At 47.8% G+C, this 27,798-nt stretch overlaps 1 protein-coding gene across 1 annotated transcript in view; it reads right to left on the bottom strand.

Annotated features, from left to right (window-relative positions):
* The window catches only part of RBM44 (RNA binding motif protein 44), a 1,074,496-nt gene that overhangs the window by 164,073 nt on the left and 882,625 nt on the right, over positions 1 to 27,798 (bottom strand). The gene's annotated exons all lie outside the window — the stretch shown is intronic.

Genomic DNA, 27,798 nt, shown 5'->3' with positions numbered 1-27,798 from the left:
ATACGTCCCCATTTCTAGGCCCGAAGCCTCCAGCACATCAATGCCAGCATTCTGTAACATGGCATTGGCCTCTCGCACAGAGATAACTCTGGTATGTACCCCATTGATGGTGATCACCACTCCAAAAGGATAAGTCAAGCGGTAGCGGAAATTGCCCCGCTGAAGAGCCTTAGTGACCTCCTGGAAAGAGCGCCGCTTCTGCAAAGTACTGGCTACCAGGTCTTGGTAGAATTCCAGACAATGGCCCTCCCAGGTCACTGTTCCCAGAACCCTGGCCCGCCTCAAGGCCCATTCCTTGACCACAAAGCTCCTCAAGCAAATCACCACATCCTTAGGCTGCTCAGAGAGCAGAGGGCCCAGTGCCCAATGTGCTTGTTCGATACCCAGATCTAAGGAGTTATCCTGGAGCAGCCAGCACAGCAGACGAGCACAGCATCTAACATCTTTGTACTCAGGTACCTCCGGGAAGCCCCTCACCTGCAAATTATTCCTACGGGTGCGGTTCTCCAGATCCTCCACTTGTCCAATAGGAGTTGGTACTCTGCTCCAGTATCCTCCAATTTCTGCTACACTCCGGTCACACTCTACTCACAGGAGTCTAAATGAGGGTTCATAGTCAGTCGCGCGTGAGACACCAGCGCGCCAACAATGGAGCGCTGACAATTCAGTGCAAGACACCAGTGCGCCGTGGGAAAACTTAGTTTTAAAGAGCTCCGAAGCGGGGTATGAGTGGGGAACCCCCCCACACTTTACTACATAGTGTTCACACTGCTGTTGGGGGGGATTTGGGGGTTGGAACCCTCCATTATAGAGAAAACAGTATGCAGTAAAGTGGGGGGTTCCCCCACACCCCCCCTTCGGAGCTCTTTAAAACTATGTTTTCCCGCGGCGCGCTTATGTCTTGCGTCGAATTGTCAGCGCTTGATTGTCGGCGTGCTGGTGTCTGGTGCGCGATTGTTCCATCACCCTAAAAAAGTCTCCACAACATCGATCCTAGAGCCCACCTCAATGAAGTCCGATCTTAATTCCTGCTCAGTCTCCCGGACCTACACCGCCACTGCCGTGATCTCAGATTTCACCTCTTGGATCCAGCGCTGCATGTCGGCCTTAGTCAGCAGCTCCAAAGTCACCTGTTCCATCCCCTGAGCCGCCGGGGAAGTCGGGTCCACCACCAACAGCGCAGCTCAGCCGCCGCCATCCTCCACTGCGGTGCTGCTACATGCGGGGCTGCTGAGTGTCTGCTCCAAAGTGCGCTGCCCCACTTTCTCTCCGGGAAGCTGTTTTCGGGTAGCCATACCCTGAGCACTACTCTCCCGTACTGCTGGAACACTTCGGGAGAGAATACAAGCGCAATTTCACTGCCAATGAGGGGATTTCACGCAGGGCCCGAATGGAGTTCTCCTAGCAAGCGTCCATTCGTGCTGGTGACATCACTTCCTCCCCCCTTTTAGCTTCTTTTTAACCATTTTCCTCATTTTATCATAGTCGCCCTTTTGAAAATTAAACGCCCTTTCAGTAGATTTCTTTTGCAACGTTACTCCTGGTATCAGCTCAAATTCAATCACGTTATGATCACTGTTTCCCAGCGGACCCAAAACAGTTAACTCCCATACTATGTCTTGCATTACACTAAGGACCAAATCTAAAATAGCACCCCGTCAGTTCCCGGACCAGTTGCTCCAAGAAGCAGTTATTTATGACATCTAGGAATTTTACCTCCCTAGCACTCCCCGATGTAATATTTAACCAGTCAATGTTGGGGTAATTGAAATCATCCATTATTATAGTGTTGCCCATTTCTCTAGCTTTCCTAATCTCTTGAAACATTTCTTTATCTATGATTTGGCCCTTTTGAACCTGAGCATGGCAACCTATTAAAAATGGACAGATATATGGTGGAATTGGCAAGCATGAAAAATAAAATAGCCATTATATTTTCCTCCCATTGCTCTGGATTTACTAGTAAGGATTTGATTTATAAGATAAGGACCTAATCCAAGGGCAGAGGAGAAGGGTTTATGAATGGCTATATAAAACTACAATTGGATAAGCCAGAACATAAACCAGATAAGACAAATACGGGATAATATATTGACCTAAGTATGTGTTTTTTTGCTGAGGTCACTGGAAACAGGAGTAGGCCTTCTCTCAGGTCACTAGAATTAATATATACGCTCTGTTGAAGACCAGAGAAGATAAACCCAGGCTGTAGCTTAGTTTTATGAAATTTCATTGTTTCAATGTGTGCCCAGTCTGGTCTCCAAAGATCTGTGACAGATAAGGTTTGGCTTTTGACCTAGTTGCTATAGAGATGGACTTTTCTTCTTACTACAGAGATTACATTCCAAGGGAGGGGGATTCCCTCTCCTTTTTTGCAGGGTAAAGTTAGAAATTCTAATCGGATATACAAAATGCATATACGATGAATTAAATTTTTGTAAACTATTAAAGTAGGAACTTTCATATTCAAGAGTTCAGATTGAAATATAATAACCTCTAAAAATTGTACTGGAGGATTTATATAGGAAAACGTAGGGTTCTAGCATAGCAGGAACTTCTAGCATAGCAGGAACAAGACTTCTAGCAAACAACGTCAAGAGAGGAATAGAACAGGCTTTAAACTAAGAGGAAGGGGAAAGCCGACAGTAGACTTAGTGTCGACGATTCGGAAGAAGGTATCCCGTGAAAATACTAAGGGGAAACAAGGCTGGGAAGAAACAAGGGAGAAATGAAAGGAGTCAACTAACCCAGAAGAGGAAGTTGGAAAGATTGTAGCAAAAGAGAAGACACTAAAGACCGAAGCACAGGGAAAGGAAATGAAGACAACAAAATGCCAGGATCTAAATTGCATATATACTAATGCAAGGAGCCTAAGTAACAAAATGGGGAAACTAGAAGCCATGGCCAATGCAGAGGACATAGACATCATTGGAATCTCTGAAACATGGTGGAATGAGGAAAGCAAATGGGATACAGCACTGCCGTGGTACAAGCTCTATCACTAGGACAGGTCAGAACAGAAAGGAGGTGGAATAGCTCTATACATAAAAGAAAGCATACAATTGACAATAATGGACACGGCACAGATGACCAACAAGTTGGAATCGCTATGGGTTAAAATACCGGGTAGGAAAGGACCTGAAATAAAGATGGGCCTATACTATCGTCCACCTGGGCAAACCGGATATATCGATAAAGAAATGGAAGCTGAGATGAAGCGAGAAAGCAAAGGCGGTTATACAGTTATTATGGGAGACTTCAATTACCCCGGGTTAGACTGGAGTCTTGGAAGCTCAAGATGCGCTAGGGAGACAGAATTCCTGGAGGCTATACAAGATTGCTTCATGGAGCAGCTTGTTAGAGAACCGACGAGAGGACATGCCACTCTGGATCTAATCCTAAATGGGTTAATGGGACCTGCAAAGGAAGTGGAAGTAGTGGGACCGTTGGGAAACAGCGATCATAATATAATCAAGTTCAAGGTTGAAGTAGGAATACCGAAAGGAAAGAGAACCTGACTGTATACCTGACTGGGCCTCCGCATGTGCGGATCGCCGGACTCGATGGACCATGGGTCTGATCCGGAGATGGCAGTTCTTATGTTCTTATGAACCATAGCGACAACTTTCAACTTCAGGAAAGGAAACTAGGAAGAAATGAGGGAAATGGTAAGGATGAAACTTAGGAACACTTCCAAGAAATTGCAAACAGTAGAACATGCCTGATCTTTTTTCAAGGACACAGTGAGCGAGGCGCATAATCTGTACATCCCCAGATTCAGAAAGGGGTGCAAAAAGAATTGAATAAAAGACCCGGCGTGGATAACTAAAATAGTGAAGGAAGCGATAGGCAATAAGAAAAATTCATTCAGGAAATGGAAAAAGAACAAAACTGTGGGTAACTGGAAAAAGCATAGGAAGTATCAAAAAGAATGTCACCATGTGGTTCGAAAAGCCAAAAAAGAGTATGAAGAGAGGCTAGCCAGGGAAGCACGAAATTTCAAACCGTTCTTTAGATATGTTAAAGGGAAGCAGCTGGCTAGGGAGGAGGTGGGACCGCTGGACGACGGAGACAGGAAGGGAGTGGTGAAGGAGGAGAAAGAAGTCGTGAAAAGACTTAACATGTTCTTTTCGTCTGTATTTACAAATGAAGACACAACATAATGGAACCTGAGCAATTCTTCAATGGAAATCAAGCAGAAAAATTAACATCTATAGAAGTGAGCCTTGAAGATGTGTGCAGGCAGATAGAAAAACTAAAAACTGACAAATCCCCGGGTCCAGACGGAATCCATCCAAGGGTTCTGAAGGAATTAAAGGAGAGATAGCAGAACTACTGCAGCAAATTTGCAACCTATCTCTGAAAACAGGCGTGATCCCGGAGGATTGGAAGATAGCCAACGTTACGCCCATCTTTAAAAGGGGATCAAGAGGTTACCCGGGAAACTACAGACCGGTGAGTCTGATCTTGGTTCCGGGGAAAATGGCGGAAGCACTGATAAAAGAAAACAACGAACTTCTGATAACCAGCCAACATGGTTTCTGCAGGGGGAGATCATGCCTAACTAACTTATTGCACTTCTTCGTAGGAATTAACAAATGGATGGACAGAGGAGACCCCATAGACATCATATATCTGGATTTCCAAAAAGCCTTTGACAAGGTGCCTCATGAATGTCTACTCAGGAAACTGAAGAACCATGGGGTGGACGGAGACGTACATAGATGGATCAGAAACTGGTTGGGGGGTAGGAAACAGAGGGTAGGGGTGAAGGGCTACTACTCGGCCTGGAGGAGGGTCACGAGTGGTGTTCCATAGGGCTCGGTGCTCAGGCCACTGCTATTTAATATATTTATAAATGATGTAGAAACAGGGACAAAGTATAAGATAATAAAATTTGTGGACGACAACAAACTATTTAATGGAGCTCAGACTAAAGAGGAGCACGAAGAATTGTAAAGGGACTTGAACAAACTAGGGGAATAGGCGACGAGATGGCAGATGAAGTTCAACGTTGAGAAATTGTCACAACCTGCGCTTTGGCCGAGCGGTTTTAGGTAGCCAGGCATTGACATAGGACTTGAACCTTGGCGTGAGCCCCTTTGAAGTAGGGCAACCTTTCACATAGGATATCCCTAGGTTACCACAGAAACTCCAGTAGACTGAATGGCTTCAATGCAAATTATAGACTTTTAGGCCACTGGCCTCGGCAGCCCCAAGCAACCCCAGTTCCACCAGTGGCATGAACTTTATACACAAAACAAGCACTCTTCAAATCAAACATAATTTGTTGTGCTCTGGGCTTCATCAAAATAAATCATAGTTTAACAGTCCTCTTCACCAGAGTCTCATAACTGAAAAGTTCAACTGCAATCAACCTCAACGATTCTTTCAGCTTTAATGTAGTACAGCTGGTAATGTCAAGCTGGAAAATACTCCATAAACTGGGACTGTATTTACCCAGCAATCATAAAGCAGTCCTTAGCCAGCGTTTGGGTTTTAACTTTAAAGGCAGGCAGCACTCATTGCCTCTCACTGGTTGCTATAGTGATCAATTAACAGTTGCCAGCCTGCATGGAGGTTTGGTAACCTGAAACCAGGGAAAAAACCAGGCTGTCTTTCTGCACAGCGTTTGGCTTAGTCATGTGCAGGTTTGTTTAGGCAAAACATAAGCTCTTGTGCTCTATCAAGTCCTATCATCAAGAAACACCACAGGCAGTTTCTACTATTATATCTTTAGACATAACTTTTCCTAATGAGCAGTGGAACAGCAAGTTGCAGAAACCTTTCCCCCTTTAAACTCATAACACTTATGCAATTTCCATTTGCTCAGGATGTGTTTCACATGGAGCATAGCTTTCTTCAATTACCATAGGCTCAGGCACACAGTATTATAAAGGATAGTTCCCAACCTGTTCCTCCTTCATGTCCCAATCAGACTCAGCAAGTGGCACTGGCTGCTTCCAGGTCAGTTCAGCTTCCTGCTGGGTTCCGTGCCCCTGCACTGCTCCTGTCCCGAGGGCTCTGCTGGGTTCTCCCTGCTCCGTCCCTGCTGCTCCCCTTAGCTCACTACAGAGCCTCGGTTTAAGATGTGGGAAGAAACCATTCCCCTTTAGCTGCAAGGGGGAGAGTTTTCTTCCCTCTGCCTGAATCGTTTCTCTCCAGGCACCCTGCTGCTTTGCTTTCTGCCTAACAGGACCTGGATCGTAACAAGGCAGAACTTTCCTGCCTGGCTTTGGGACCATATCAGGGAAGTCACAGCTTTTCTGTTCCACTTCCATTTCCTCACTATCTACAGGATAGTCAGCTGACCTACACCCCCGGCCACTGACTTGGTCAGCCCTTCTGTATCGGGGTTTGTAAATCCTTCCATATCTCTTTGTGACAAGCCTTGGGGATGTAGGATTGTCACAAAATGTAAAGTATTGCATGTGGGAAGCAGAAACCCAAGGTACAACTATATGATGGGAGGGATGTTATTGAATGAGAGTATCCATGAAAGGGACTTGGGGGTAATGGTGAACACGACAATGAAGCCGATGGCACAGTGCGCAGTGGCCGCTAAGAGAGTGAATAGGATGCTAGGTATAATCAAGAAGGGTTATTACAACCAGGATGAAAGAAGTTATCCTGCCGTTGTATCGGGCGATGGTGCGCCCGCATCTGGAATACTGCGTCCAATATTGGTCGCCGTACCTTAAGAAGGTTATGGCGATACTCGAGGGGGTTCAGAGGAGAACGACACGTCTGATAAAAGGGATGGAAAACTTTTCATACGCTGAGAGGTTGGAGAAACTGTGTCTCTTTTCCTTGGAGAAGAGGAGACTTAGAGGGGATATGATATAGACTTACAAGATCATGAAGGGCATAGAGAGAGTAGAGAGGGACAGATTCTTCAAAGTTTCAAAAAATAAAAGAACAAGAGGGCATTCGGAAAAGTTGAAAGGGGACAGATTCAAAACAAATGCTAGAAAGTTCTTCTTTACCCAATGTGTGGTGGACACCTGGAATGCGCTTCCAGAGGACATAAAAGGGCAGAGTACGGTACTGGGGTTTAAGAAAGGATTGGACAATTTCCTGCAGGAAAAGGGGATAGAAGGGTATAAATAGAGGATTACTGCACAGGTCCTAGACCTGTTGGGCCCCCGTGTGAGCGGACTGCTGGGCACGATGGACCTCAGGTCTGACCCAGCAGAGGCATTGCTTATATTCTTATGAATTGGCCAGTCCCCTTCTCTTTCACCAAGACACGGGATTTTTAGTTCATGCTCTTAAGTGATTCAATAACATAGGAACAACAGTTTGATTTTTAAGGAGAAATGATTTAAAGCTATGTGTATGGATAATTTTTCCTCTGTAAATATATTGTAATACCTTTTCTTGGTTTCTTCTGTATCTTTCTTTATTAGTATTAAAATGTAACTTTTAGGAATTCTTGTGTGAGGGGAACAGACACTCCCCCAATATGCATGTAAGCGCCTTATATGGTATCAAGTATTCTTGACCAATTATATGCAGGCAGTAAAATGTCGTCATGTATTAGGTATATTTAAGTGAACCTTGCAGAACAGAATTTTGAGGGCGTTAAGTCAGGGAAGTTGCATTTACACTCTGACTTGTTATGTTCCTCCATTGTACAAATAAATGCCTTGAAACAGGATGTCTGTTAAATTGTAATAAACAATATTTTATCAGAAATATTTGTACAATTATCATCATTTCAGTACACCTATGAGCAGGGTAGAACCAAAACTCTTCTCAATCTATCTGCTCATTTTGTCCCGGGGGATGATAGTATAACCCAACCTTTATATTCCTTCCCTTCACACATGGAATTTCTATCCATAAGGATTCCACACTGCTATCTATGTCATGCAGAATGTTTATTTTATTTGATTCAATTCTCCAATTTGATCCACTCTATCCTTGCAATATAATTTGTACCCAGGTAACACAGTGTCCCATTGATTGTCCTCCTTCCACCAGGTCTCCGAGATAGCTATTATATCTATTTCTTCATTCAGTGCTATACTGTATGCTCTAACTCTCCTATTTTATTTTTTAGGCTTCTAGCATTTGCATACAGACACTTTAAATTGTTTTTTTCCTTGCGACTACAGGCTGCTGAGAAAATAGGGTCTTTTACTCTGCCATCCTCTTAAACCCTCCTGGCTTTCTTTCACCATTATTGGAACTTCTCTACTGGGACTCCCTAAATATCTTGTTTCAATAGTATCATCCAAGGATACTGCACACCGAACCATCTGCTTAGATAACCTTGATAGGCGGTATATAAAAAAAACTAATAAACTTGAAACTTGACTGTCGGCTTTCTCCCACATCTTAGTTTAAAAGCTGCTCTATCTCCTTTTTAAAGTTAGCGCCAGCAGCCTGGTTCCATCCCGATTAAAGTGGACTCTGTCATAAGCACATAAGCATGGCCTCTGCCGAGTCAGACCATAGGTCCATCATGCCCAGCAGTCCACTCCCGCGGCGGACCCCAGGTCAATGACCTGTAGTGATCTATTACTCAAGAGCATTTTGTCTTGTATAGTAACCCTCTAATTGTACCCCTGAATTCCCTTACCCTTCAGGAATTCATCTAATCCCTTTTTGAAATCCAAAACCGTACTCTGCTCAACCACCCCCTCTGGAAGCACATTCCAGATGTCCACCACCCTCTGGGTAAAGAAGAACTTCCTAGCATTTGTTCTGAACCTATCTCCCTTCAATTTTTTTGAGTGCCCTCTAGTTTTTGTTGCCCCCGCCAGTCTGAAGAATCTGTCTCTCTCTACCTTCACTATACCCTTCATGATCTTATAAGTTTCTATCATATCCCCTCTAAGTCTCTGCTTTTCCAGGGAAAAGAGCCCCAGCTTCTCCAGCCTCTCAGCATACGAGAGGTTTTCCATGCCCTTTTATCATTTTTGTCGCTCTTCTCTGGACCCTCTCGAGTATCGCCATATCTTTCTTTAGGTATGGCGACCAGTACTGGACGCAGTACTCCAGATGCAGTCGCACCATTGCCCTGTACAGCGGGAGGATAACTTCTTTGGTTCTGGTAGTGATACCTTTTTTGATAATGCCCAACATTCTGTTTGCCTTTTTTGAGGCCGCTGCGCATTGTGCTGCCGGTTTAATTGTTTTATCCACCAAAACCCCCAAGTCCGTTTTTTGGTTGCCTTTTTCCAATGTCATCCCCCCCCATCGTGTAGATGAACATCAGGTTCCCTTTCCCTATGTGCATAACTTTACATTTCTCCATATTAAAGCTCATCTGCCATTTATCTGCCCACTCACTCAGTTTGTCCAGGTCCCTTTGGAGTTCTTTACATTCCTCTACAGATCTAAGCTTACTGGAGAGTTTGGTGTCATCTGCAAATTTCATAACTTCACACTTTGTCCCTGTTTCCAAGTCATTAATAAATATATTGAACAGCAGTGGTCCCAGCACTGACCCTTGTGGGACGCCACTTGTGACCCCTTTCCAGTCAGAATAGTGTCCCTTTACTCCTACCTTCTGTTTCCTGTTTGCCAGCCAGTTTCTGATCCATCTGTGTATGTCCCCTTCCACCCCGTGGTTCCACAGTTTCCTTAGAAGGCGCTCATGAGGTACCTTGTCAAAGGCTTTCTGGAAGTCTAGGTATACTATGTCTATGGGGTCACCTTTGTCCAAATGTTCGCTTATCCCCTCGAAGAAGTGCAGCAGGTTTGTTTGGCAAGATCTACCAGTACAGAAACCATGCTGGCTTGTTCTCATCAGCTTATTTTTTTCTATGTGCTCACTGATACTGTTCTTGATCAATGATTCAGCCATCTTCCCCGGAACTGAGGTTAAGCTGACCGGTCTATAATTCCCCGGGTCGCCTCTGGATCCCTTCTTGAAGATAGGTGTAACATTTGCTATCCTCCAGTCTTCCGGTATTACCCCTGTTTTCAGGGATAAGTTACAAATCTGCTGCAGTAACTCCGCTATTTCGTTTCTAAGTTCTTTTAGTATTCTTGGGTGAATTCCGTCTGGGCCCGGGGATTTGTCAGTTTTTAGCTTATCTATCTGTTTGAGTATGTCTTCGAGGCTTACCTCCATGCACAATAATTTTTCCTCTTGGTCCCCCTTGAAGAATTTTTCCGGTTCCGGAACACTGGATGTGTCCTCTTTTGTGAAGACCGACGAGAAGAACGTGTTTAATCTGTCTGCCACTTCCTTTTCCTCTTTTACCACTCCTTTCCTATCCCCCTCATCCAGGTGTCCCACCTCCTCCCTCGCCGGCTGTTTCCCTTTCACATATCAAAAGAAAGGTTTAAAGTTCCGCGCCTCCTTTGCAAGCTTCTCTTCATATTCTTTCTTTGCTGTTCTGACTATGCGGTGACATTCTTTTTGGTGCTTCCTGTGCTCTTTCCAATTTTCCCCGGTTTTATCCTTTTTCCACATCCTGAAGGATTTTTTCTTATCTTCTACCACCTTCTTAACTTCTTTTATTAACCATGCTGGGTCTTTTGCTTGATTCTTTCTGCACCCTTTTCTAAATCTGGATATATATCGGCTTTGCGCCTCGTTCAATGTGTCCTTGAATAAGGTCCAGGCTTGGTCCACCGTCTGTGCCCTTCTGGAGCAGTTCTTGAGTTTTCTCTTTACCATGTGTCTCATGGCATCATAGTTCCCTTTCCTGAAGTTGAACGTTGTTACAGTGGTTCTCCTCCCCTTTGGCATACTTAGTTCCACTTTGAATTGGATCATGTCGTGTTCCCTAAAGGTCCCGCAACTTCCACTTCTTGGGCAGGTCCTCTCAGACCGTTGAGGATTAAATCCAGAATAGCTGCCCCTCTCGTTGGTTCTTTGATGAACTGTTCCAAGTAGCAGTCCCCTACAGCCTCTAGGAACTCTAATTCCTTTGAGCAATTGGAAACTCCATGGCTCCAGTCTATCCCTGGGTAGTTGAAATCTCTCATAACTATGGTGTTTGCGTTTTTACATTCTCACCTCAACTCAGCTCTCAGTTCTTCATCTATTGCTTCTGTTTGCCCAGGTGGGCGGTAGTACAGCCCCATCTTTGTCTCGGTTCCCTTTCTTCTTGGTATTTTAACCCATATTGATTCCAGTTGGCCATTAGTTGTTGGTGTGTCCACTCCGATTGATTGAATTGTATCCGTTACGTAAAGTGCTATTCCTCCTCCTTTCTGATGTGTCCTGTCTCTTTGGTAGAGCTTGTACCCTGGTAGTGCTGTGTCCCATTTGTTGTCCTCGTTCCACTATGTTTTCGTGATTGCTATGATGTATAGATTCTCATCTTTGGCCCTGGTTTCTAGTTCCCCCATTTTGTTCGTCAGGCTTCTTGCATTAGTGTTCATACAGTTTAAGTCTCGATAGATTTGTTTTCTTGTTGGTTTCCTTGTGATTCATTATCCTTTCCGTCCCCTTCTCGTTCTGCAGACTTTTGTTTATTGTCTCCCTTGTCTTCCTCCTGTGGGGCGTGGTGTGTTTCTTCATTACGTTCATTTTCTTCTTCTTGCCCCTTATTGACTTCCCCATGTAGTAGATTCCTCCTATCCCTTTCCTGATTTGTCTGGCTCCGCCGGTATTCCGTTGCTTGTTTGACGTTGTTGGTGTCTTCCCTGCACTTTCCCCACTCAGTATCCTTTCGGGATACTGTCTTCCGAATCATCAACACCTGGTTAACTGTTGGCTTTCCCCTTCCTCTCAGTTTAAAGCTTGCTCTATTCCACTCTTGACGTTGTTTGCTAGTAGTCTAGTTCCTGCCGTACTCAGGTGTAGTCCATCTCTCCTGTAGAGCTTGTTCTTGCCCCAGAACGTTGTCCAGTTCCTCACGAAGTGAAATCCCTCTTCTTCACACCATCTCCTCAGCCAAGCATTTATTGATTGTAGTTCCGTCTGCTTCTTCACATCAGTCCTCGGTACTGGTAGGATCTCCGAGAACTCTATCCTCTGTGTCCTCATCTTCAGCTTCCTTCCCAAGATCATGAACTGTTCGGTGAGTGCCTTCCTGCTGTAGTCTTTCCTGGCGACATCATTCGTCCCGACATGGATCATCACTGCCGTCTCTGCTCCCTCCAGGATCCTTTCAATTTTGTCGATGATGTCCTTGGTTCTTGCTCCTGGGAGACAGGTCACCAGCCGATCCTCTCTCCCTCCTGCTATGTGACTGTCCACCTGTCTCAAGATCAAGTCTCCCACCAGGATTATAAGCACATAAGCACATAAGCATGGCCTCTGCCGAGTCAGACCATAGGTCCATCATGCCCAGCAGTCCGCTCCCGCGGCGGACCCCAGGTCAATGACCTGTAGTGATCTATTACTCAAGAGCATTTTGTCTTGTATAGTAACCCTCTAATTGTACCCCTGAATTCCCTTACCCTTCAGGAATTCGTCCAATCCCTTTTTGAAACCCAAAACCGTACTCTGCTCAACCACCCCCTTTGGAAGCGCATTCCAGGTGTCCACCACCCTCTGGGTGAAGAAGAACTTCCTAGCATTTGTTCTAAACCTATCTCCCTTCAATTTTTTGAGTGTCCTCTAGTTCTTGTTGCCCCCGCCAGTCTGAAGAATCTGTCTCTCTCTACCTTCACTATACCCTTCATGATCTTATAAGTTTCTATCATATCCCCTCTAAGTCTCCTCTTTTCCAGGGAAAAGAGCCCCAACTTCTCCAGCCTCTCAGCATACGAGAGGTTTTCCATGCCCTTTATCATTTTTGTCGCTCTTCTCTGGACCCTCTCGAGTATCGCCATATCTTTCTTTAGGTACGGCGACCAGTACTGGACGCAGTACTCCAGATACGGTCGCACCATTGCCCTGTACAGCGGGAGGATAACTTCCTTGGTTCTGGTAGTGATACCTTTTTTGATAATGCCCAACATTCTGTTCGCCTTTTTTGAGGCCGCTGCGCATTGTGCTGCCAGTTTCATTGTTTTATCCACCAAAACCCCCAAGTCCTTTTCTAGGTTGCCTTTTCCCAATGTCATCCCCCCCATCGTGTAGTTGTACATCAGGTTCCCTTTCCCTATGTGCATAACTTTACATTTCTCCACATTAAAACTCATCTGCCATTTATCTGCCCACTCACTCAGTTTGTCCAGATCCCTTTGGAGTTTTTTACATTCCTCTACAGATCTAACCTTACCGGAGAGTTGTGTGTCATCCGCAAATTTTATAACTTCACACTTTGTCCCTATTTCCAAGTCATTAATAAATATATTGAATAGCAGCGGTCCCAGCACTGACCCTTGTGGGACGCCACTTGTGACCCCTTTCCAGTCAGAATAGTGTCCCTTTACTCCTACCCTCTGTTTCCTGTTTGCCAACCAGTTTTTGATCCATCTGTGTATGTCCCCTTCCACCCCGTGGTTCCACAGTTTCCTTAGAAGGCGCTCATGAGGTACCTTGTCGAAGGCTTTCTGGAAGTCTAGGTATACTATATCTATGGGGTCACCTTTGTCCAAATGTCCGCTTATCCCCTCGAAGAAGTGCAGTAGGTTTGTTTAGCAGGATCTTCCAGTACAGAAACCATGCTGGCTTGTTCTCATCAGCTTATTTTTTTCTATGTGCTCACTGATACTGTTCTTGATCAATGATTCGGCCATCTTCCCTGGAACTGAGGTCAAGCTGACCGGTCTATAATTCCCCGGGTCGCCTCTGGTTCCTTTCTTGAAGATAGGTGTAACATTTGCTATCCTCCAGTCTTCCGGTATTACCCCTGTTTTCAGTGATAGGTTACAAATCTGTTGCAGTAACTCCGCTATTTCGTTTCTAAGTTCTCTTAGTATTCTTGGGTGAATTCCGTCCGGGCCTGGCGATTTGTCAGTTTTTAGCCTATCTATCTGTTTGAGTACGTCTTCGAGGCTTACCTCCATGCACGATAAATTTTCCTCTTGGTCCCCCTTGAAGAATTTTTCCGGTTCCGGAACATTAGATGTGTCCTCTTTTGTGAAGACCGACGAGAAGAACGTGTTTAATCTGTCCGCCACTTCCTTTTCCTCCTTTACCACTCCTTTCCTATCCCCCTCATCCAGGGGTCCCACTTCCTCCCTCGCCGGCTGTTTCCCTTTCACATATCGAAAGAAAGGTTTAAAGTTCCGTGCCTCCTTTGCAAGTTTCTCTTCATATTCTCTCTTTGCTGTTCTGACTACGCGGTGGCATTCTTTTTGGTGCTTCCTGTGCTTTTTCCAATTTTCCTCAGTTTTATCCTTTTTCCATGTCCTGAAGGATTTTTTCTTATCTCCTACCACCATCTTAACTTCTCTTGTTAACCATGCTGGGTCCTTTGCTTGATTCTTTCTGCCCCCTTTTCTAAATCTGGGTATATATCGGCTTTGAGCCTCGTTCACCGTGTCCTTAAAAAGAGTCCAGGCTTGGTCCACCGTCAGTGCCTTTCTGGTGCTGTTCTTGAGTTTTCTCTTTACCATGTGTCTCATGGCATCATAGTTCCCTTTCTTGAAGTTGAACGTTGTTACAGTGGTTCTCCTTCCCTTTGGCATACTTAGTTCCACTTTGAATTGGATCGTGTTGTGGTCACTGTTCCCTAAAGGTCCCGCTACTTCCACTTCTTGGGCAGGTCCTCTCAGCCCATTAAGGATTAAATCCAGAATAGCTGCCCCTCTCGTTGGTTCTTTGACGAGCTGTTCCAAGTAACAGTCCCCTACAGCCTCTAGGAACTCCAATTCCTTTGAACAATTGGAAACTCCATGGCTCCAGTCTATCCCTGGGTAGTTGAAATCTCCCATAACTATGGTGTTTGCGTTTTTACATTCTCGCCTCAACTCAGCTCTCAGTTCTTCATCTATTGCTTCTGTTTGTCCGGGCGGGCGGTAGTACAGCCCCATCTTTATCTCGGTTCCCTTTCTTCCTGGTATTTTAACCCATATTGATTCCAGTTGGTCATTAATTGTTGGTGTGTCCACTCCGATCGATTGAATTGTATCCGTTACATAAAGTGCTATTCCTCCTCCTTTCTGATGTGTCCTGTCTCTTCGGTAGAGCTTGTACCCTGGTAGTGCTGTGTCCCATTTGTTGTCCTCGTTCCACCATGTTTCCGTGATTGCTATGATGTCTAGGTTCTCATCTTTGGCCCTGGTTTCTAGTTCCCCCATTTTGTTCGTCAGGCTTCTTGCATTAGTGTACATACAGTTTAAGTCTCGATGGATTTGTTTTCTTGTTGGTTTCCTTTGCGATCCATTTTCCTTTCCGTCCCCTTCTTGTTCTGCAGACTTTTGTTTATTGTCTCTCTTGTCTTCCTCCTGTGGGGCGTGGTGTGTTTCTTCATTACGTTCATTTTCTTCTTCTTGCCCCTTGTTGACTTCCCCATGTAGTAGATTCCTCCTATCCCTTTCCTGATTTGTCTGGCTCTGCTGGTATTCCATTGCTTGTTTGACGTTGTTGGTGTCTTCCCTGCACTTTCCCCACTCAGTATCCTTTTGGGATACTGTCTTCCGAATCATCAACATCTGGTTGACTGTCGGCTTTCCCCTTCCTCTCAGTTTAAAGCTTGCTCTATTCCTCTATTGATGTTGCTTGCTAGTAGTCTAGTTCCCGCCGTGCTCAGGTGTAATCCATCTCTCCTGTAGAGCTTGTTCTTGCCCCAGAACGTTGTCCAGTTCCTCACGAATTGAAACCCCTCTTCTTCACACCATCTTCTCAGCCAAGCATTTATTGCTTGTAGTTCCGTCTGCCTCTTCACATCAGCCCTCGGTACTGGTAGGATCTCCGAGAACGCTATCCTCTTGTGTCCTCATCTTCAGCTTCCTTCCCAAGATCATGAACTGTTCGGTGAATGCCTTCCTGCTGTAGTCTCTCCTGGCGACATCGTTCGTCCCGACATGGGCCATCACTGCCATCTCTTCCGTCTCTGCTTCCTCCAGGATCCTTTCGATTCTGTCGATGATGTCCCTGGTTCTTGCTCCTGGGAGACAGGTCACCAGCCGATCCTCTCTCCCTCCTGCTATGTGACTGTCCACCTGTCTCAAGATCGAGTCTCCCACCAGGATTGCAGATTTCCCTTCTTTCAGTCTCCGCTGTGGTCGCATATCAGTGTCTTTAGTGGCACTCATTTCTTCTCCCTCTAGGTTCTGGTAGGATCCTGCTTCTTCCTCTTGCGAGTACCCTCCATGGGATCCTTCCTCGTTCGTGTCGGATAGCTCGTATCCTTCGCTCAGCTCATCCTCCTTGTGCTTGCTATGCTCGGGTTCTTCTTCTACTCTCCTGTAGGCATCCTCGATGAACTTCTCAAGTTCCTTGACCTGTTCCTTGAAGTGCCTCTCTCTCGTGGTGTAATCGGCTGTCAGGAATGGGTCTTCTGAGATGTAGAGTCCCTCTAGTTCCTGGATCCTGTGCTTCAGGTGACTAACCTCACTCTTCAAGCTCTTCAGTTCCTGACATCGTACACACACATACAACTGTCTCCCCAAGGGGAGATAGTCGTACATGTGGCAGTCCGTGCAGAACACTGGGAAGCTCAATCCCTGGGCTCCTGCAGCTTCCATGCTTGTCCGCCTTCTAGAGGTTCGTATGCTCTTTGCTTGCGCACTCACTCTTGATCCTGGCTCTTCTTGATCCTCTTTGTCCTCTGCTTCCTTCCGCCTGTCCTGTTCTTCGTAGCCCTCTCTGCCTGTCAGAACCTTTTGCTTGAGTTTGTCTTTTCTTAACCCTCCACCACTGCCTTCAGCTTTTGTGAGTTCCCCCTGTTACCTCTTGGGTTTGTCTCCTTTATCTGTCTTCTGTTCTTACTGCTACACTCTTGAGCCCTCTGTGCCTGTCCTTTATCTGTCTTCTGTTCTTACTTCTACACTTCTATGCCCTCTGTGCCTGTCGCTGCTCTTTTGTTTTGTGTGGGTGCGGCCCCCCTGGACCTACCTGATTTCCTGTCTTCAGTGCCTTCTGTCCCTCTTGCTTCTCTTGTCTGTATGCGGCTTTCCTCCTGTGCCCTTGTTACCCTTTCCCTGTGTGCCTGCTACCACTTACCGTGCTGCCTCTACTTGTACTCTAGGGTGTAGCGGTCTGGCTCTTCTTACGGCTCTTCGCAAAGGCGCTCTCGCTAAGGGGAGCGCCTTTGCCGCTCGCCTTTGCTGCGCACCGAACGGCTGTGCGCCGCTGGCTCCCTTCCTTTTAAGGGAGTCCGGCGCCGACGCTGGTGATGACGCGGTGCGGGTGGGCGGAGCTAACTCTCGCCACTACCCGCTCCTCATTCCCACCGTGTCCTGCTTCCTCCTGCTTGCCTACCTCTCTCCCAGCTCTCTCCTCCTCAGCTACCGCCTGCTCTGCCTGCCTCCACGCGATTGCACATTTCCCTTCTTTCAGTCTACGCTGTGGTCGCATATCAGTGTCTTTGGTGGTTCCCATTTCTTCTCCCTCTAGGTTCTGGTAGAATCCTGCTTCTTCCTCCTGCATGGAATCCTTCTTCCTTGGTGTCGGATAGCTCGTGTCCTCCGCTCAGCGCATCCTCCTTGTACATGCGCTGCTCGGGTTCTTGTTCTTCTACTCTCCTGTAGGCATCCTCGATGAACTTCTCAAGTTCCTTGACCTGTTCCTCGAAGTGCCTCTCTCTCGTGGGGTAATCGGCTGTCAGGAATGGGTCTTCTGAGATGTAGAGTCCCTCTAGTTCCTGGATCCTGTGCTTCAGGTGACTAACCTCACTCTTCAAGCTCTTCAGTTCCTGACATCGTCCGCACACATACCACTGTCTCCCCGAGGGGAGGTAGTCGTACATGTGGCAGTCCGTGCAGAACACTGGGAAGCTCAATCCCTGGGCTCCTGCAGCTTCCATGCTTGTCCGCCTTCTAGAAGTTCGTATACTCTTTGCTTGCGCGCTCACTCCTGATCTTGGCTCTTCCTGATCTTCTTTGTCCTCTGCTTCCTTCCGCCTGTGCATGCGCGCTGTCCTGTTCTTCGTAGCCCTCTCTGTCAGAACCTTTTGCTTGAGTTTGCCTTTTCTTAACCCTCTACCACTGCCTTCTGCTTTTGTGAGTTCCCCCTGTTGGTGTTTGTTCTCTCTTTCTAGTGTATGCTCTCTCTGTGAATGTTACCTCTTGGGTTTGTCTCCTGGGCCTGCCCTTTATCTATCTTCTGTTCTTACTGCTACACTTTTGTGCCCTCTGTGCCTGCCCTTTATCTGTCTTCTGTTCTTACTGCTACACTTCTGGGCCTACCTGATTTCCTCTTGTATGTGGCTTTCCTCCTGTGCCCTTGCTACCCTTTGCCTGTGTACCGTGCTGTCTCTCCTTGTGCTCTAGGGTGTAGCGGTCCGGCTCTTCTTACGGCTCTTTGCAAAGGCGCTCTCGCTAAGGCGAGCGCCGAACGGCTGCGCGCCCTTGGCTCCCTTCCTGTTAAGGGGGAGTCTGGGCGCCGACGCTGGTGGTGACGCGGTGCGGATGGGCGGAGCTAACTCTCACCGCTCCCCGCTCCCACTGTGCCCCGCTTCCTCCTTTGCTAGCTCCTCACCTGCCTCTCTCCCAACTCTCTCTTCCTCAGTTACTGCCTGCTCTGCCTGCCTCCACACGGTTAGCTGAGTTCTTCGCGCCGCGGCTCCCTTCCTATTAAGGGGGAGTCTGGGCACCGACGCTGGTGGTGACGCGGTGTGGGTGGGCGGAGCTAACTCTCGCCACTACCCGCTCCTCGCTCCCACTGTGCTCTGCTTCCTCCTTTGCTAGCTCCTCACCTGCCTCTCTCCCAACTCTCTCTTCCTCAGCTACCGCCTGCTCTGCCTTTCCCAGAAGGTTGCCTAGTTCCTAACAAATCTAAAACCCTCATCCCTGTACCATCGTCTCAACCACGCATTGAGACTTTGGAGCTTTACCCGCCTCTTGGGTCCTGCGCATGGAACTGGGAACATTTCTGAAAATGCAACCCTGGAGGATCTAGATTTCAGCTTTCTACCCAAGAGCCTAAATTTGGCTTCTAGATCCTCCCTCCCACATTTTCCTATGTCATTGGTACCTACATGTACCAGGACAGCTGTTTCCTCTCCAGTATTATCTAAAATCATATCTATGTGACATGTGAGGTCCGCCACCTTCGCACCAGGCAGGCAAGTGACCAGCCGATCCTCACGACCACCAGCCACCCAGCCATCTGCATGCCTAATAATCAAATCACCAACTACAACCGCTGTCCAAATTTTTCCCTCCTGGGCAAAAGCCCCTGGAGACACATCCTCAGTAGCGGGCAGGTCCTAGCTACAGAATGATTTCCTACTTCACCAGGGTGATGCTCTCCTTTTAGGAGACCTCTCTCCTCCAAGACAGCACACAGGGTCTACCAGACTGGAGGTGGGACTTCTCTACAACATCCTTGTAGGTCTCCTCTATGCATTTCTCTGTCTCCCTCAGCTGTTCCAAGTTTGCTACTCTAGCCTCAAGGGAACGTACTTGTTCTCTGAGAGCTAGGAGCTCTTTGTAGCGAGCACACACATATAACTTCTCGCCAATCGGAAGAAAGTCATACATGTGACATTCAATGCAAAAGACTGGATAGCAACCCTCTTGCTGCTGGACTACTGTCTGCATCTTATTATTAAGCTAATTAACCTTTTTAAGTTACTAGGAATATATTAGAAGGGAACCTACAATTGAGTGTTTCTCCCTAAAGCTCTTCGAAGGGAACCTACAATTGCGCTTTTCTTCCCAAACCTATCAAAGTTCAGAGCAAAATAATATGTACTTACCCAAAGATGTCTTCTGCTTTTCTCCTCTCAGAAGGAGAATGTCCTCTTCCCTCCTTCTCTAACAGACTCTAAAAGCTACACTACTGCCTGACTGATTTTGCTTTGCTAAAAAGAGAACTACAAAAATAAAACCCACCAAAACCCAAGTTTACCTTTCCCAAGTTTGAATACCACCAGACAAAAAGTTCCAATGAATGTATTTTTTATTTTCTCAGCAGAGCAGATCCTCTTAGTACCTCTTCAGGTGTGGGGAAAAGGGTGAGTTTCCAGATCTGGTGAGAGGGCTTGGGGGTTAGGTGTTTCAGGTTGTACAGATTGTCCTTGTTAAGATCAGCTGGAGAAACGTGAAGGTAATTTAGAAGTAGTAATTTAGAAGAGTAATTTGAGTCTAGGGGTAGGTGGGCAGACAGGTTGCTGTGAAAATTATCTTTAATGTAGATCTTCTACAACCTCCCTCTTAGAACTAGATTTACTGAGAGTTAGGCACTAGGCCAGCATTCCTCCCTTCAAGGGTCACCTGCGAAATCTGATCTCTTAAGAAATTCCTCAGAGTTCAGTTTCCCTGGGGACGTAACATAGCCCAAGTTATCTCCAGAAATGTAATTGAGGAGTTCAATATCTGTTGCTGATCTTGAGTAATAGAGGGCAAGGGTAAGTCATCTCTCTTGTCCCAGCCTTCCAAGTCAGTACTATATAATTTCTCATAGAAGGAGACAAACTGTTGCCTAATGCCAGTGTGAACAACATAATGATGGGCATCCCCGCCCACTATATTAGTGATCAGATGCTTAAATTTATCTGGTCAAGTAAGGCGGGCTAGCAAACGCCCTAGTGGTAGAAATTATATCGATGCGCTCGCAGACTATGCTCTGCACTGTTGAGGAATTTCTGAATTTACAGGTGTGATAAGGTGTCACAGAAAACTGAGGTTATGAACGAATCAAAACTGAGTGTTTAAGCCCGTTACAATAACGGGTGCTAGAGTAGATGTCTGTATGTCTGTTTTTTGTCTCTCTCTCTTTCCCTGGACGCTGTCTGTATGTCATTCTTTGTGTCTGTGTCTCTCCCTGGTCCCCTGTCTGTGCGTCTTTCTTTCTGTCTGTCTCCCTGGCCCCCCTGCTTGCCAAAGCAGCCTCCTTTCCCTCTCCCCCTGTTGTGCAATGCCTGCCTGCTTCTTGGCTCCCTTCTGTTCCCCCCCATGATTGCTGTCTGCCCCCAGAACAACCATCCCCCCAAAGCAGCTCACTTTCCCTCTCCCCTGGCCCCCAGTTGTGCCATGCCTGCCTGCTCTGTGGCCCCCTTATTTCCTCCCCATGATTGCTTTCTGCCCCCAGAACAACCATCCCCCCAAAGCAGCCCCCTTTCCCTCTCCCCCTGTTGTGCAATGCCTGCCTGCTCCGTGGCCCCCTTCTGTTCTCCCCCATAATTGCTGTCTGCCCACAGCACAACTCTCCTCCCAAAGCAGCCCCCTATCCCTGTTGTGCAATGCCTGTTTGCTCCATGGCCCCCTTCTATTCCTCCCCCCCATGATTGCTTTCTGCCCCCAGAACAACCATCCCCCCAAATCAGCCCCCTTTGCCTCTCCCCCTGTTGTGCAATGCCTGTCTGCTTCGTAGCCCCCCTTCTGTTCCTCCCCCCCTCCCTGATTGCTATCTGCCCCCAGCACACCCCTCCCCCCAAAGCAGCCCCCTTTCGCTCTCCCTCTGGCCCCCTGTTGTGCCTGCCTGCTCCGCGGCCCTTTTCTGTTCCCCCCATGATTGCTGTCGGCCCCCAGCACAACCATCCCCCCAAAGCAGTCCCCTTTGCCTCTCCCCCTGTTGTGCAATGCCAGCCTGCTTCGTGGCCCCCCTTCTGTTCCTCCCCCCTCCCTGATTGCTGTCTGCCCCCAGCACAACCATCCCCCCATAGCAGCCCCCTTTGCCTCTCCCCCTGTTGTGCAATGCCTGCCTGCCTGCTTCGTGCACTCAGCACAACCCTCCCACCAAAACAGCTCCCTTTTCTGCCTGCTCCATAGCCCTTCTTTTTTGGCTTCCCCTCCCGTTCTTACCTTCCTCCATGCATCCATGTGTCCTGCCGCCGCTGCCGCTCCTGTTCAAAGCGGCCTGCTTAGGTTCATGGGCGGCTGTATTGAACCTCGCAGGCCGCTCTCCATATGGTAGCATGTTTCTTCTGACGCGATCGCGTCAGAGGGAACGTGCTTCATGTGGAGAGCGGCCTGCGAGGTTCGCTAGAGCTGGCCGCGAACCTCATCAGGCCACTTCAAACAGGAGTGGCAGCGGTTGGTGCGGGAGGGGGGAGTTGTCGGGCTGTGGAGGCGATCGTTGGCTGGCTGCGGTCCCGGCTTGAAGAGGGCAGGGGTTGTCTGGCCAGCGTTTTCCGATTTGTGTTGCCGCCGCATCCGCACTCTTGCCGGCCAAGTAAGGCTGGGGAGTTGCGCATGCGCACTCCTGCAAGGCCAAGGACCTACATATCGGATCAGGGAAAACGGAAGCACGAAGTTGAGTGCGCATGCGCGGCTAGCGTTTTATTATTTCAGATATATATATATTGTAGCGTGGCCGGCCCTCAAGACTAGCGGTAACCGGCCCACCTTATAATATTCCCTTAGCGTGCTTCCCCAAGAGGGAGGAAGACCCTGTTGTGGATAAACTATCCTGTATTCAAAAATAATATGGTTTCACACAGGTAGGTTTCAAAAGAAAGAACTCAAATTTATTGTTCATCCGAACAGGTCCAAACAAAAAAGGCATAAAAGGTAACAGTCTCAAAAGGTCATGGCAATAATAGTGCAAACAAAATAATATTGTGTTTACCAGCCTGGTCTGGTTAATTCTCCCAGAGTTTTACTAATGTCCCAGGTAAGTTCTACTGGCAAGTAGTGAGAACAGTCCAAAGTATAATAGAGTCTCTGGCAGACTTTAACTTTCAAACAAAGAAAAACTCTGAGCAATCAAAATGTAGCCGTGCTTCTCCCTTCCCTTCAAGCATACAGGAGTGGAAGGATATGAGCTTCACCAATACAGCTCCTTGGTACAGCAAAGCACAAATGAAAAATATGACCCCCCAAACATACTATCCAGCAGTCATGCAAACTGACTCCCAATCTTCAGGGTTTTCACCGGTCTCCCAGCAATGCTTTGCTCATGTGGCTTAATTATCCTTAAACCAAGTTCCTGCAGCAAACCACCCAGCACACAAAAAAGTCCATAACAAAATCCAACTCTGAAAAACACATACCCAGCCAGTTCAGCTTACTTCCATGGCTTCTGGACATTCCAGCTCTGGAAGGGAACTGCAATCCATGTCCTCTGGTACCTGGGTCTCCTGTGCTTGCTGGTTTGCTGGGTCAACCATTTCCACGTCTGTGGGCTCGAGAGAAGGTGGAGGTTCCTTCCACCTGGGAACTTCCTTTCCTCCTCCTGGACAGCCAGCTCTCCAAGTGTTCTAAGGCTGCTGTGCCCCGCCCAGTCCTATTCAGTGATTGGATTCCTTTCAGCTGAGGCTGCCTTCTGCCCTGTTTAGCGAGCCTCTTAAAAAATGGAGGATTTAAAGGGGCCCTGCCAGTTTTCACCAGGCTATGTTCTAAAGCAGGTCTGAACACAGCCTGTGCTTCCTGGTCCTGGTCCTGTTCCTGCCTAACAGGGACAATGTGGTTAGCCTGGACAGGTTTCAGGGGCTGTTTTTTAAGGGTCTTTACTGGCACATTGGAATCGGGCTTGTGACAATATATATATATATATATATGTATATTTTGACAGGGAAGCTCCTGTCCCAGTGCCAAGAACTACAAAACTCAGCATACATCCTGTCCTGAGCCCGAGAAAACCTGGCTCGGAACGGGGCCAGCCAACACAACCAGGAAGGGAAGAGGGAAATCAGGCCATAGCAAAGCCCAAGAGTCAGAGGGGGAGGGCAGTTGACACTAATTACTCTCCCTATGGCTCCTTTCCTCAGGTAGGGAAACTAAGGTCCAACCCAGGAGGGGGTGGGGCTAGCCCTCAGGAAAGGCAAGTTAAAAAACCTCTGACACCACTTGGAAGGAGGCAACCAGGAGGCACAGGTGAAGCTACTGCTAATCAGCACTCAGCAAGGAAGGCTTGCAGCTACCAGGGAGGAGTAGTGCCTCAAAGCCAGGACCCCATCCTAGAAACAACCTAGCAGGAGGGGAATTGAGAGCCCGGGGAGGTATCTCACTATGGTGGACCAATCTTGGAAAGCAAAGTCCAGAGACTGGCCAAAAGCAGATACAGTCAGTACAGACCTGAACCCCAGGCAAGGAGGTAATTGGCAGGCAGTGTCTGAGGATGCCGGGTGGGGGAATAGTCTGAGCCAGGAATCTTTGAATTATGATATGAACAGTATTAGTGAAGAGGGTGAACTTGGAGAGGACATGGAGATAGGGGGAAGAGTACGACAGAGTTCATGCTAACTTTCCCCAAGAATCCAGTCCAGGATTAGGAATCCTGAACAAAGCCCTGCTAGAGGAGGGCAGAAGTAAATTGCTTTATGAGGAAAAGAAAGCATTACCAGCAACTTCAAGGTGCCTTCTTGAGACCTGGAAAGGAAGGGAATTAATGTGGTTTTCTGCGGGGAACGGCTTCCCCAACCAGAGGTATCCAGCAGAAAACTTGAAAGCCAAACTTTTGTGGGTTTTTCTTTTGTACTTCAGTTTGTTTGAACTTACATTGAATAATGAGCCTGGAGGCTCCAGGCGAAGCCTAAGGACTTGAGCATTGTTTGAATGTTCAGAATGTGCAAAGCTGAGTGTTTATTCCAAGCTAATTTTTTTTTCCTTTAAGAAACTTTAATAAACTTGCGCTTAGTTCTCAGAAGATCCGTTTCCGGGTTTTCCTTTTCACCAGCCACATAAAAGGCGCTACATAAATCTACCTGTGGTCCGAGCCCGGCTTCCCACCTACTCAGGAACCGGCCCAGCCACAGGAAGTTGGTGGCAGTGGTGGGATTTAGCGTCGGCCACAGGCTGGTGTGGGAACTGCATGAAAAAAAAAAAAGTTTTGGAAATTTTGGAAAAAAAACAACAACTGTGAACTATTTTTCTTTTCCCCTTTGTGATTTTGGAACTGAGCATAAAGGACTGAAAGGGAAACGATTGCCTAAGGACTGTATTCAAAGGCAGGCAAAGCCCAGTAGTAGAACCCAGAGCGTGGGACACTTTGAGGTTTTTTTTCTTATCTTTGTGGATTACAAAAGCCAAGCTGGAAGCAAGTATCCAGGACGGCATTGGTGGTTCCGGAGCGGCTTAAGGAGCAGCAAGGTGCAGAGGAGAACACTCTGCAGTGGAGCGGGAAGGAGTCCAGTCGTGCGAGCGGTGTTCCTGAGATCCTGGTCGGTGGTGTGGCTGGGGAGGTCCTAAGATCCCAACTGCTGAGACACATCAGTCCCCGAGGTAATGGTGCTTAGGGGGTAGCTGGTGTGGATCGGAGGGTAAGGGGACCAGAGAGCTCAGGAATAAAGGGGGAGAAGCCCTGAGCAAAGAGAGCCGCACTTGGGTTTCCTTTTCTCTGCTGTTTATCTTTCAGAATGGAGGCGTCCAAGTTCCTGACTGGATTGGAGGCGGAGATGAACAAGCTCCAGCAGCAGTTCCAGGACATGCTACAGTCTCAGGCAGACCTATGGAAGGCGGACCATCAAGCCCAGCAGACTCGACATATGGAATTGTTACAGCAGATGACGGCACAAATACAGGCCATCAATAACCTGGCGCAGAGACCGTGAGTGCCAGTGGTCGGTGGGCCGGGACCAGTCGTCGGACCGGTAGGAGCTCCTCTTGGGGAGCCCATAAGACTACATAAGCTAAATGTAGATGACGACATACAAGACTTTTTAGTTGGTTTTGAAAGAGTGGCCATAGCTTCACATTGGCCGGTGGACCAGTGGTCCGTAAGACTAATACCTTGTTTAGGAGGTAGGGCCTTAGAGGCCTATCAGACCCTGAAGGCTGAGGAAGCAGCTAGTTACCCCGTATTGAAACAGACTTTGCTGGACTATTTGGGCTATAGCCCAGACCATTATCGGAGCCAGTTACGGGCAGCCCGTTTGGCCCCGAATGAGCGCCCAAAAGCCCTGATACAGCGGCTTAGGAGGCTATGTGAAAGGTGGCTACAGCCACAAGGAAAGGGGGTACAGGAGGTCCTAGATGAGGTGGTGAAGGAGCAAGTGTTGGAAGCCATTTCTCCAGAGGCTAAGGTATGGGTAATGAGGAAAGGGTCCCAAACTTTAGAGCAGGTGGGCAAGGATCTGGAACATTATTTAGGGGCTGAAGAAGCCCTAAAGTCTCCCAAGGTTGGTCCTAGTCCAGCGAGGGGCCCCCATTCTTCCCTGGGGAGGAGGAAGGTAATGCTAGCCAACCGAGTAGGGGCTGTCCCTGAGTCGACCATAGAGGTGAAGGGTATAAAAATGAAGGCCCTAGTGGATTCCGGGGCAGACCAATCCCTCATTGCTCTTCCCGACTGGGCCAATATAGTGCGGAGGGGACCTGAATGTGTGCGGCCCGCGGGGGGGGGGGGGGGGGGCAAGCTGAGATGTGTGCATGGAGTGGCTACCCCGTATGATTTAAGGAAGGTTAACCTGAATTACCAGGGTCAGAAGAGCTGGGTAAAATTGGCCCTGGTAACCAGCCCCCTGGTAGCCCTAATCTTAGGAAGGGATTGGAAGGGCTTTCAGCAGTACACCCAAAAGAAAATCATTTTAGCCCACAGGCAGGCAGCGGATGGTCCTTCCAAATGGAGGGATAGGAGGGAGAGGCAGGCGGGGCCTTTTCGACCCTGGATCCCTGGGGAGGTGTTAGAAAAATTCCCTTTTTTTTCCCCAAGAACTAAAAAATGATCAGGTTCTAAAATATGCTTGAGAACAGACTAAAGGGCGGGCAGCCTCTTACCCCAGGTTCAGGGAGGAAGGGGGCCTGTTGTATAGAGAAACCCTAAGGAAAGGAGGGGGGCGGCCCTGGAATCAGTGGGTGGTGCCTGAGGTCTTTAGGCAGACTATCTTAAAGTTAGCCCATGAGCATCTGCTGGCTGGGCATCGGGGCAGGGATAATACCCTGGAGCAGATTCTGGCTCGGTTCTACTGGCCCGGGGTCTATAAGGAGGTGCAGGAATACTGTGACACTTGTCCCTCGTGCCAGAAGTTAACAGGGTATAAACCCCCGAAGGCTCCCCTCATACCCTTACCGAGGGTGGAGGAGCCTATGGCCCGAATAGGGGTGGATATTGTGGGACCCCTGGATAAGAGTCGGAGGGGGTTTGAATACATCTTGGTAGCGATTGACTATGCCACCCGGTTCCCATGGGGAGTTCCCCTAAGATCTACCTCGGCACCGAATCTGGTGCAGGAATTGACGAAAATTTTTTGCCAGGTGGGGTTTCCCCGGGAAGTGTTAACTGATAGGAGGACCAATTTCCAATCGGGGGCGGTTTGAAGCCTTTTTAGCAGCCTTTGGCATTTGCCATAAGAACACTTCCGCTTATCATCCTCAGGCTAATGGTTTGGTGGAGCGCTTCGACCAAACCCTAAAGAGGCTGATAAGGAAAGGCACAGCAGGGGATGTCCATGACTGGGATCTGTGGGTGCCTTTTTGTTTGTATGCGGCTCGAGAGAATATCCAGGAATCATTAAGGGTGTCCCCATTTGAGTTACTTTAAGGGAGACCCCCACGGGGCCTACTAGATATCATCAAGGAAAATTGGGAGCCCCGAAAGGAACAAGATATGAATGTGTTATCCTATTTACAGGGAATGAGGGGTAGGCTGAGGGAAATGGCAAAGCGGAGCCAACAAGCCCTCCAGAGAAGCCAGGTCAAACAAAAGACATACTATGACCGGCGAACCCGTATGAGGAATTTTGCCGTGGGGGACCGGGTTGTAGTATAACTCCCGGATGGTCCCCATAAATTTGAGGCAAGGTGGAGGGGTCCTGGGGAAGTGATACAGAAACTTAATGCAGTGGACTACCGGGTGAGGGATGACAAAGGGAGGGAGCAAACCTTCCATGTGAACTTATTAAAACCCTGGAAGGATCAGACAGTGTTATGCACCTGAGAAGGGGAAGAAAAAGATGGGGAATTGGGGCCCCAGATAGCTGACATGAGGTCAAGAGAGCCACCCAAAAT

The sequence above is a fragment of the Geotrypetes seraphini genome, chromosome 5, assembly GCF_902459505.1.
Source record: "Geotrypetes seraphini chromosome 5, aGeoSer1.1, whole genome shotgun sequence".
Lineage (NCBI taxonomy): Eukaryota > Metazoa > Chordata > Amphibia > Gymnophiona > Dermophiidae > Geotrypetes > Geotrypetes seraphini.
This window is presented reverse-complemented; position numbering and strand designations above follow the sequence as displayed.